This window comes from Myotis nattereri (genome assembly GCF_964212035.1).
Source record: "Myotis nattereri genome assembly, chromosome: 4".
NCBI lineage: Eukaryota > Metazoa > Chordata > Mammalia > Chiroptera > Vespertilionidae > Myotis > Myotis nattereri.
The window spans coordinates 62,936,760-62,949,355 of NC_138079.1; the positions used below are offsets into that span (position 1 = coordinate 62,936,760).

At 43.6% G+C, this 12,596-nt stretch overlaps 1 protein-coding gene across 1 annotated transcript in view; it reads right to left on the bottom strand.

Annotated features, from left to right (window-relative positions):
• The window catches only part of FBXL17 (F-box and leucine rich repeat protein 17), a gene marked incomplete at its 5' end in the record, with an annotated part of 453,231 nt that overhangs the window by 207,588 nt on the left and 233,047 nt on the right, over positions 1–12,596 (bottom strand). The gene's annotated exons all lie outside the window — the stretch shown is intronic.

Sequence of the window (12,596 nt, forward strand, 5' to 3'; positions counted from 1 at the left end):
CGAGGTAAGGACAATCAAATACTATCAGCAACAACACAGCCAGGGGTAGTTATCAAAAATCCCATTGCATGTCTCGGGATTTGTTGGTGGCCTTCCCGCCCTTCCTGACAGCCCCTGACTTCTCCTGGAAACCCATGGGAAACAGACCCTACCCGCAGCTCCTTCTCTACTCCTGAGCGCCTTCCCACCTCTGCCACCCTGGTGCACACACACCGGATGCTCTTTTCTGGGCTGGCTCGAGGGAGGGCGTTGTGCAGATGTGGGACCATGGCCTGTTTGCTACAGCCAGAGAGGTCAGCAGGTGGAAGAGACCTTCGATACACTGAAGATGACAAAGTCAAAAGACCCAGGGAATGGAGCTGGAGCTACCGATTTAAGGAAACCCACCCAACCTCCAGGCATCTGTTCACATAATCAAGTGACTTTTCTGAATGAGTGGGAATAGCTACTAGTATTGTTACTTGTAGCATAAAGAATCCAAACCAACATAAATATATACAAGGCATTCAACTCAATTTGTGTAACATTACAAGACAGTATGGTAGAGACTCACTCAGATGCCCCTTCAAGCAAGGATTTGCTGCCAAGTGTGGGGTGCAGGAGCACCTGCCTCAGCTGTCCTTGGCTGCAGAGAGCCATCTCACACAAGCAGCAGCCTGCAACGGAGGCCGAGCAAGGGGGACATAAAGACCCATCCATTTTAGCCCTAAGCAGGACACCTGGACAAGCAGTGCTCACTCCACAACTCCCTGCAGGGTTGGCCAAAGCCTTGTTTCATCTGCATCACAGTTTGAGTTTTCCTGCTGCCCAGTCCTTTTTCCTTTCACAGGAGTTGTTCCTTAATAAATATCTTAGGCCCCCGACCTCTATCTCAGTGTCTGATTCCAGAGAACTGAACAGTGACAGATACAGTCTCTGTCCACTTTCACATATAACACATTATAACAAAATAAACAGAAGAAAAACAAGTGCTATGGGAAATCATACAAGAAAAATTCTCACCAAATCCCTGTAAACAAAATGCATAACACAGTTTTCCAAATATTTCCCTCCCCTTTTCCAAACTTCCATTAATAATACAGTCTCCTTCTGCCACATATAGAAGAAATCTTGGTAAGGGAGGAAGGCATCCTATCTAATAAAAGAGAAACATGGTAATTAGCGTACGACTGCTACCCTTCCCACTGGCTAATCAGGGCGATATGCAAATTAACTGCCAGCCAAGAATGGCAGCCGGCAGCCAGGCAGCTTGAAATTAAAATGAGGCTTTCTTGCTTCAGTGACGGAGGAAACCAACGTTCCCTGCCTACCTTGCCGGCCTCTGAGCCTGCAGTTTGGAACACTGTAACAAATATAGAAGCTAAACAAAACCCTAGAAACCTGCTTTCAGCAAGCCGGGATCTCAGAGCTAGAGTTATACATTGTTTCGATTATAGAACCCAAACAAACCAGATACCTGCTTTCAGCAGCGGAGGCCTTAGAGCTGGAGCCAGAGCTAAAGCTGGCTCAGAATAAAAAAGAAAAAGAAAAAAAGGAGCAGTTGGGAGCTTCAGCCCTCAGCCCCTCACCCAGACTGGCCAGGCACCCCAGTGGGGACCCCCACCCTGAAGGGGGTGTGACCAGCTGCAAACAGCCATCATCCCCTCACCCAGGCTGGCCAGGCACCCTAGTGAGGACCCCCACCCTGATCCAGGACACCATTCAGGGCAAACCAGCCAGCCCCACCCATGCACCAGGCCTCTATCCTATATAGTAAAAGGGTAATATGCCTCCCAGCACCGGGATCAGCGGAGCCGCGAGGCCTCCCGGCACCGGGATCAGCGTGACAGGGGGCAGCGCCCAAACCCCCTGATCGCCCTGTGGCTCTGTGTGTGACAGGGTGCGGTGCCCCAATCCCCATCCCCCCTTGGGCCCTGCTCTGTGTGTGATGAGGTAGAGCCATAACCTCCCCATCGGCCCTGCCCTGAGTGTGACAGTGGCGGTGCCCCAACCCCCTGATCGGCCCTGCTCTGTGGGTGATAGAGGGCTGCGCCCCAACCCCCTGATCCACCCTGCTCTGTGTGTGACAGGGGGCGGTGCCACAACTCCCCTATCGGCCCTACTCTGTGAGTGACAGGGGGGAGCTCCCCAACCCCCTGATCAACCCTGCTCTGTGCATGACAAGGGGGAGCTCCCCAACCCCCCTGATAGGCCCTGCCTTGTGCGTGACAGGGTAAGGAGCCCCTACCCCCCTGATGGGCCCTGCTCTGTGCATGACAGGGGGCAGCGCCCCAACCCCCGGATTGGCCCTGCTCTATGCGTGACAGGGGGTGGCGCTGCAACCTCCCCATTGACCCTGCCTTGAGTGTGACAGGGGATGGTGCCCCAACTCCCCAATCGGCCCTACCCTGAGCGTGACTGAGGGTGGCATCGCAACCTCCCAATCTGCCCTGCTCTGTGCATGACAGGGGTGGCGCCTCAACTCCCCAATCGGCCCTGCTCTGAGCCTGACCAGGGGCTGCACCTAGGGATTGGGCCTGCCCTCTGCCACCCGGGAGCAGGCCTAAGCCAGCAGGGCGTTATCTCCCGAGGGGTCCCAGACTGCAAGAGGGCACAGGCCAGGCTGAGGGACCCCCCCTTGCCCCCCCGAGTGCACAAATTTTTGTGCACCGGGCCTCTATTTATATATATAAAAACCCAGCAACCATTAGGGCAGAAGACCAGAACGACCAATCGCTATGATGCGCACTGACCACCAGGGGGCAGACGCTCAATGCAGGAGCTGCCTCCTGTGGTCAGTACACTCCCACAGCGTGAGCACCGCTCAGCCAGAAGCCAGGCTCACCACTGGTGCGTGCAGTGGCGGTGGCAGGAGCCTCTCTCACCTCCATGGCAGCACTAAGCAGCAGCAAGCCAAGAGGTAAGAAGGGAGCAGGCGGGCAGTTAGGAGCGAGGGGTTCTGGATTGCAAGAGGGACCGGCCAGGCTGAGCGACCCCCCCACCCTGTGTACAAATTTTGTGCACCGGGCCTCTAGTTATTTAATAAAGTAGAGTAGCACAACTGAGTTAGCTTGGAACCTACTTAAAATCGACAAGGCCTGTGAGTGGTGTGATATTTCTCATGAGTCACCAGTTTCGCTTATTTTTTAAAGTCACTTTGAATGCTGCATTAACAACTTTTTTCTCATTATTGTCCTCTTTTATTAAAGGGGGCTTGATGTATAATCTGGGTAAGATTCCAGTATTTAGGTGATGGGCAATAGTTGTTTTCAATAAAAATTTGCTGTGAAGCATATTTCTTTTAAGTGAATCCCATTTTTTAATTAACTGCCATGGTAAACTTGGAGATCAATTGAATAATAAAAAGATCACACCTGGGAATGTAGGTTTTCTTTCAAACTAATATAGTTAAATGTTTAAATAACTTCAATAAAACAATAATTTAGGGATTCTATTCTCATTGACTAATCAAAGCACTTCTTACTCTAGTCACCAAAGATATTCATATCACAAAGTCCAGGGACACGCATCAATGATTTTTTGTTGACTTCTCTAAAGCATTATCATTCCCTTGACACTGCTCTTCCTTTGACTTCTACGACACAACATTCTTTTAGTTTTCTCTCACTTTTCTGCCTCTCCTCTAAACTTTCCAGGCTCATTCTCTCTGACAAAGTCATTATAAGGCATCCCTTCAGGCCTGGTCCAAGGCTCTTTCCTGTCCTCACCCTCTACACAATCCCTAGAATTCACAGCCATGGTGATGGTTCTTGAGTGGCCTCTATCCACAGATCACTAATACACAAACGTGCAGACCACGCAGAACATTTCAGTGAATGCTTCAAAAGCACCTTCAATTCCACATGCCAAAGACTGAACTCATAACGGCCCTTCTTCCAAGCCACCTATCTCAGAGAATGGTACTCCTATTAATCCTGCAATGAAAAACCCAAACCAAATAGTCTAGTGACTTCTCTCTCCCTCCACTGTCTCCCCACAGCCAAATTCATCACCAAGTTCTACTGGTCCTAGCTCCAAAATATTCATGTCAGGATAAATTCTATCTATCTATCTATCTATCTATCTATCTATCTATCTATCTATCTATTTATTTTCAACCAATGAACATGTAAAAGCTTGTTTTAGCTCATGGGCCACACAAAAATAGGTGGTGAGTTAGACTTGACTTACACTAGATTGTGGATTAGGGTCTTGTAAAATACACTAGGGGTTCCCAACTCCAGACCTTACTAAATTTGTGTTACATGATGGTATTTGAAGGAGGTCTCAAATGTCTGGTTCAGTTTTGTAGGTTGTTATGCATTAACACAACAACATACACACACTCAACCTTTATTTTTTTTATTACTACTAAAATAAAGAATGAATTAACTTGTGCCACCGAGTTTTATCCTCCCATCCCCATTTGGGGAGTGGACTCTACTTAAAAGAATCTCTTCTCTTGCCATTTTGACTTAACAGAAGACTAATACAATGTGAAATTAACAAAGCAAGCTATTGAAACCAAGCAAAACCTGAGCAAGCACAACTACTTTTCTATGTGAATTAAGATTTTTCTTAGAAATGTGCAAACTGAACAAAATACAGAAATAATTGAAAGCTGAGGCCAATCCTGCATTGTGATTGCTATCCAAAGCACATAATTTAAAACTACTACTACTACTACGAATAATAAGACTAATTAACATTTATTGAGTCCTTGCTATAGACCTGCCCCTTGATACTTATTTCCATTTAATTTTTTTGGTTCATTTAAGCGGCCTTATTTTTGGAATAACTTCTTGAATAAATATTATGCACATATATTTAAACTTGTATGGCAAAGTTATATTTTAAAAAATCACATTTCTCTGTTTTCTGTGTTGGGGTTTTGCATACAATTTCATTTGGAAAGGGAGGTCTGCTCTCTGACACTATTTTTCCTTTAATATGCCACCCACTTTGGCACTTTATTGTATGTTCTTGTTACTGTTACTGTTTATGACTCTGCTGTATGTTTTATATGAATCTTGCTTCTTCTATGAGCAAGCTGTTAAATACACTCCTTGAGGACAGACACCAGACCTAAAGCTTTTTCTCCCATTCTTTACACTATATCTCCCACTCCTTACATACAAAGCATATACCCCAGGACCCCAAGAAATAGACTGCTGCTTATGTAAGTGAATTTTCAACTTAATTTGCGAATTCCATAAATCTACATTTTGACTAAATGCATTCCATTTAAAATGAGGTGCATATAAGAATTCTTATAAAAATTTAATAAACTCTAATCCTTATATTATATTGCAGATTAAAATAATATGTGGGTAGCAAAATAAAATATTTCATTTTAGTAACAGTAAAAACTAATCTATAACACGTTTTCTTTTGTTTATTTATGTGTCACACTCCTCTGTCCAGAAAGCACAATATCCCTCTTCTGTTTATATTCGGGCGTTAGCTTTGGCATCAGACTGCAATCTGCTAGGCTGAGAAAAACTGTGGCTTCAGACATCAAATCTTTTTCAGTTCCATATATTACTTTCCATACTAAAACTTGTTTTAATATGCTGACCGAAATTAACTAGTGTCTTTGTTGTGATTAACAATCAAAGAATGTCTACAAAACCTCTGGTTCATACGCTTGGACCAGTCCATATCTGGACATTTTCTAATGACGAGAGAAAGGTGGACACACTGTTAACTGAGACTCGCATTCTCAACCTTGAGGCTAGAGCTGAGTGGGTTTATATTTATATAAATAGAGAATTTACAAAATGTGGAGTTGTTTTCTTTTCATTGCCAAGAAACATATATAGAGCTCATTAAAGACTTTCCTGAAATGAGTACACAAACAGGTCTTTTCAATTACATACCTGAGGGACGAATGTTTCCTGAAGGGAACACAATAAAAATAGGCAGTAAATACTGGGTTTGTGCATACTGTTGAGATGTATCATATATTTTTAAAAATTTGGTCACATTAATTTTGTTTTGAAGAAATAACTATGAATTGAGGGACTAATTAAAAGTATTCTCTCTTCGATTCCCAAATTAAATAAATACTAGTATATAATCAATCTGTGAGATAATTACCCAGAGGCTCAACAAAGAGGGAAATAAAAGGTTTCTAAACAATTTTCTTAGACAAATAATAAAATGACTATTAATTAGATTTTTAACCTTACACATACACACACCTTCACATCCCCTCTCTCCCACAACTCACTACCATGCTATTCATGCATATTTCTAAGTGTCCTAGGAAGAGTCCATTAAAATTCAATTGTCATAATTTATTAAAATTTGGTACATATTTTGGTGTTTATAACGATCATCTTTCTGTATTTTACATGCCTGGTCAAATCTGATTATAATAATCCCAATAAAAATCTTAACCTACTTTAAACAATACAATGCAGTAGGTTAGTGCATAGTTCTGCATCACCCCCCCACTTCATTTTGTCAGTGATGTACTCAGGAAAAGCGAAACTGTATGAGGAACCAAAGTCAAATCCACTGATGTGGAGCATTAAAATGATTAATAAAGGGTATTTCCTTTAGATTTATAATAAGGAGCTCTATCTTGAAGTGTATTCAGAAACTGAAAAGGTAATTTACACTGCTAGACATTCCCCTAAGAGTTTTGTCTAGCATCTTGGAAGAATTTTCTTTAGCACCCATTCATGCTCACAATCCTACGCTGACAGTTTTAACATCTTTTGATTTAGTAATTTTACTGCATTTATATTTGCAAAGATTATATGCAGACCTGAGAATTAAGTGGTGGATCTGTCTAAGGGTAAGGACAATAGAATAAGATGTAAAATCTTTAACTCAGTAGGGTGTCATGTTTTATTCTAATGCCTAACTTTATTTCAAGATGTAATGTAAAATGTAAGATAATGTGGAAAGAGACAGGAACATGATTTTTAAAAGTCAAAGCCATTAAATACTTAAAAAGCCACAGATTCAGGATGATGGAGCCAGGACTCATCCACAGGTACCAAAGTCCTTAAATTCAGATGTCCAGATTCTCCCTTGTAGTTCCTTGGTCACACATTATTCCAAAAGAGCAGCACGAAGTCTACGGTTTAAACGTCAAAATCTGCACTTGGCGCAGTATGCTCTCTGAAGGATGCACAGTTAAGAACCTTGGGCTCTTAAACTTAAAATAATTACTGAAGCGCTGGCATAAAACACAGTCTGTGGCACTTAGCAGCATGTGCCTTTTCAGTCATTGTTTTGCTCAAATTAAGCTCCCTGCGACCAGTTGGGTAATCAAGAAGCAAGGGAAAAACACAAGGGAAAAGCTCTTCTGTACAAACAAGTTACAAAATCATCTATAATAATAAAAGGGTAATATGCTAATTAGACTGGACATCATTCCGGACATACTTCCTGACGAAGCCAGGGCCTGAGGGAAGCCAGCCCAGGTCCTGGATGCCTGCTGGCGGCCGGAGGAGGGACACAGCCTGGGTTCTGGGTGCCAGAGGGAAGCTGGTGCCAGCAGCTGGGGGAAGGAAGGCCTACCCTTGCACAAATTTGTGTGCATTGGGCCTCTAGTCTATATATATAAAACCCTAATCTGCAAATAGACCAAAATGGCAGAACAACTGGTTGCTATGACATGCGCTGACCCCTGGGGGGTGAGGGGAGGCAGGCGCGGAACATGGTGGGCATTGGCAGCAGGCAGCAGAGTGTGGAACATGGTGGGCATTGGCCATGGCGAGATGGTGGAGCAGGTGAGTGAGGTGCCAAACCAAGATGGGGCGCTGGTTGCTGTCATTGGGGTGAGCCTCTGGTGGTTACTGAAAATTCTTTGCTCCCGCTGGGCGCTCACACCTGCTGCTGGTGCCCGCCATGCTTGCACCCACTGCTGGTATCAGAGCCACCATTTGCACCCGCTGCTGGCGCCAGTCCCGATCGCTCAGCACCATCAGCGGGTGCGAGTGGCAGCTGCCAGCCCCGATAGCCCCTGAGGGCTTCTCCACCTCCTCCTGCTCCTGAGGGGCAATCAGGGCAGCAGCTGCAGCTCGCACCCATTGACGGCGCCAGCCCCAGTCACTCCATGCCGTCAGCCAATGCGAACAGGGCCAGTGCCATCAGTGCGTGGGAGCGGCAGAGGCAGGAGCAGGGCTGCCAGCAGACAGGGGGCAGGGGGCCGCGGCGGGAGGGGCTGGGCAGGGGATGGAGGATGGGTTGAGACTGGCCCCTGTGCCCACCACAGTCTCACGGCCCACAATTCCTTTTAAGGTGCACTAATTCATGCACTGGGCCCCTAGTCTTTCTGATACAATGGATAAAATTAATTATGTATCTCTGTGTAACTTATACCCAGAAACTTGTTCAAACTGAATGATTCTATGAGGGAGAGGCAACTATTTTATGATCAGGTTTCCTGAATACAAATGCCAGCAGGACAAGTATGTAGCACTATGTATACAGTATGGCTATTTTGAGGGGAAAAATCCAGGAAACCTCTCCCTACTCACTCATTCTATTTCTCTCAATATCTTTACAGAAAACTATTTCTAAACATTGTTTTGTTCATTCACAATAAATAGTAGTTTCTCATTCATGTATAAAAATGGGTCTGTGATTAACACGAACACTGCAAATGTGGCTCCTGGTGTTTAATGGGAGAAAGGTCTTTTTGTAATTAAAGATATATTACTTTTTAAATCTGGAGTAAGGACTCTCATATTGTGCTCTAAATTGTTAGTCTAAACCATTCCTGGGGGCTAATCATTACATGATTTACTATGATTAGAAACCTTATGGAAACTAAAGCAAAAATAAAAAGAATTTTAAAAGCCTAAACTTTGAAAAGCCATATCAAAATTGATAGAAACAAGGGAACAAATACATAAACCAGTTAGTGACCTTCTATGGAAACTCGGCTTAACGTTCCTTTTGGCATGCCTAGTTCTTGTGCATATTATCAGAGCATTTCAAAATTAGTAGAGAAGCAATACTACTGATCATCACACAGAGAAAAAAACTTGCTTCTCTGGCCAAAAATGATAAGTGATATCTTTAGCTTTTCTATTTTTTATATAAGTGACTTATATTATAAAGCAAATGTGTCATTTATGACATTAATTTAAAATCATAACATGCTATAGGTTTACATTTGGGGGGCAAGGGAGTCATCTATTTTTCTTCCTATTAATAATCAATGTTTTACAGAATGCTGCTTTTGGAGATCTCTAAGTTACTTTTATAAATACCATCAGATGGCAAAGTTGTTTACCTACAATCTACACTAATAAAAGAGAAAAATGGTAATTGGCGTACGGCGATACCGTTTTCATTGGCTAATCAGGGCTATATGCAAATTAACTGCCAACTAAGATTGGCAGTTAACTGCCAACAAGATGGCGGCTAATTTGCATATATAGGCACAATGCAGGGAGGCGAAAGGGAAAGCAGGAAGAAGCCCCCTGCCACTGACAGTGATCGGAAACCCAGGGGGGAGCTAAGAGCTGGGGGGCAGGGCAAAGGTGGCCTTGGGTCCGCCTTTGCCCTGCCCCCCAGCCATGATCGGAGAATCAGGCGCCTTTGCCGCCCTGGCCAGTGATAGCAGGAAGTAGGGGTGGAGCCAGCGATGGGAGCTGGGCACGGTCGAAGCTGGCAGTCCCGGGAGCTAGGGGTCCCTTGCCTGGGCCTAAAGCGAAGCCCACGATCGCGGCGCCTCCCGCTGCCACTGCAGGTCCCCGCTGCCCGGGCCAGACGCCTAGGCCAGAGGCGTTAGGCCTGGGCAGGGGCGGAGCCTGCAACCACGGGGAGCTGGGGGTCCCCTGCCCAGGCCTGACACCTCTGCTGGAGGCCTCAGGCCTGGTCAAGGGGCCAATCTGGTGATTGGTGATCGGAGGGTGATGAGGCATCAGGCCTGGGTGGGGGGCAGAGCCGGGGATTGGGGGGATATGATGGTCCCCTTGCCCAGGCCTGAAGCCTGGGTCAGAGGCGTCAGGCTTGGGCGGGGGGTGGAGCAAGCGATCAGAGGGAGATGGGGGTCCCCTGCCCAGGCATGATTCCTGGGCCAGAGGCCTCAGGCCTGGGCGGGGGCCAGAGCCAGTGATCGGGGGGAGATGGGGGTCCCCTGTCCAAGCCTAACACCTCTGGCGGAGGCGTCAGGCCTGGGCAAGGGGCCGATCAGGCGATCAGAGGGTGATGGGGGTCAACGCCTGAGGGCTCCCAGTATGTGAGAGGGGGCAGGCTGGGCTGAGGGACACTCTCCCCCCCACACACACACACCCAATGCACGAATTTCGTGCACCGGGCCCCTAGTATGAAAAGAAAGAAAGACTTGGAACAGAAATCAATTGGAACCTCAAACACTTTCTTGCTTAATATGTGGTATTTATTTAACCTTCACCATACTGTTAGGAAGAAGGAGAGGAGATAGCATTTATGCCCATTATGTGGGAAAACTCAAGATATGAACAGACATCTCCTCCGGCCTTAACCCTGTATACTATATAGAATAAATCAACTGAGTAGCTATTCAATTTAACAGAATGTTATCTAGTACTTAACTGACTGGATAATTTTCTGACAACTGAGATCATGTCTCTGTTACTTAAACAGATCTTAATATTTGTTCTGCTAGGAATATATTCTATGTTAGGAACCTTTATGTACAAGTTATAACTGTTAAATTGGGCCAGAGGTAGTAAGTGGCAAATATAGTACACTTTATTCACAATGAGGGCTGATGTGATAAAAGATGGCATCAAGTATAGTTTTCATCTTTAAGTCAGATGCTAGAACAAAATGACACAAATTCAACTGTTTGGAAGGAATAAGACATTTTTATGAAGAAAACTGTCTTCTTCGAAATAAGCCAAACCGAGAAATCTATTTCCTAGACAGGTAAAATCAATGCTGAACATTGTCATGCTGTCTATGCCAAAACATAATTTTTTAAAATAGAGACAAACTTGTTTTTTAAAGGTTTAAAATTCTAAAAAGCCAAAAATATACTCAGTTTGTTTAAACAGCATGATTGCCATATTAATCTAGTTATCTTCCTAGATATAGACGCAGTGTTTTATTTTAAAACTGCCATGCTTGTTAGCAAGTTCATAAAGTTAAGGAGTCAAAAAAACATGATTGATAACTGCAGCACAAAATATCCCACCTGATTTTGTTAATAAATGCCAGTTATCCTTTGCATATGCACTGAAGCAACAACTTACTCAGGCAAGGAGAGCCCACACATGAAGCACTAACAAAATGATTTTTCAGCTCAGTAAGAAACCATTAGTTCATTCTAAAAAACACTGTTCTTGTGCAAATGAAAAATACAGAATTTTTCAGACATGAGCAGGAACAGCTCTTAATTTAGAGAGTCACCCACACAGGACAACCCTAGTGCTACAAGGCCAATTTTCTCCATCACGTCCTTGGTCGCAGTTGAAAATTAACACCAAACTTAGAGTTATTGTCCAAAAGGACCATCATATCATGCTACTTTAATTCTCCAAATAACAGTTTCCACTATCTGATAAGTTTCTTACTTAACAACCCAGAACTCCTAAAATGAAAAGTTTATGAGAGCAAGAAACTTGCCTATTTTATTCAACACTGGGTTTCCTAGAAACTTAGTAAACTATTAGTAGACACAGTGAGTATTTGTTGAGTCAACAAATGGACAAGTGTAGGGTTAGATGTGATGGAAACATAGTCACTTCAGTAGGTCCTCAATAAATATTTGATGAATGTACTCTTTAAAGACCAGGAATTAATCCAGACTACCGTGTACTACAAACATGATTTTCATTATCTAGTTAAGAAAGTCCACATGATATAGTATGTGCATTTAAAAAACAATCAGACATGGCTTTAATTTCTGAACATTCACCTCCTGTCCCTTTTAATTTGGAGTTAACTTGCCACAGAAACTAGTATTTTTTGAAAATCTCTCTCAAATAGAATGCTACCAAACTTTCCAAACTGAAGAAAGTAACTTTTTATATGGAGGGAGTAAAAGATTATAAACATGAATACATGAAAGGTGCAGCCTTATTCTGTTCATAGATGACCATTCACCTAGACTCTTAAATACTTACTCAAGGAAATACTAAGAGTAGCACCAGAGCAAAGCAGAGACATCCAAGACTCGCTGTGCTTATTGGACAGTCATCAGTGTCTACCTGGTTTCTTGTGCATCTGACACCTAAATGAACAGCCTCGTTGGAGTGAAGCTTTCCCACTGGGAATCCATCAACATATGCCCTCAACCAAGCAATACTGTAAACATAGTTTTAAAAACTGAACTCTAATGTAGTTGATTAGCCAAACAAAAATGAAGTATAAAATAGCTTATTATGTGATATAAATAGACATTAACATATGTAGAAGCTACTTTCAGCACATGGAACATCTTTCATTCTCAACTGATATTCTGTTGACCCAACCTTTTCCACGTCCATAATGGTATGACAAGTCACACCTACACAAATACATCCATTTTCTTTCTTGCCTTACATGCCTCATATGGTTTACTGCTTGTATTGCAACATAGTAATATTCTAAATTGTGCAACTGTGGATAACCTATATTAGAGACTAACTTAACTATCCCAATTAACTCAATGACCCTAGCAT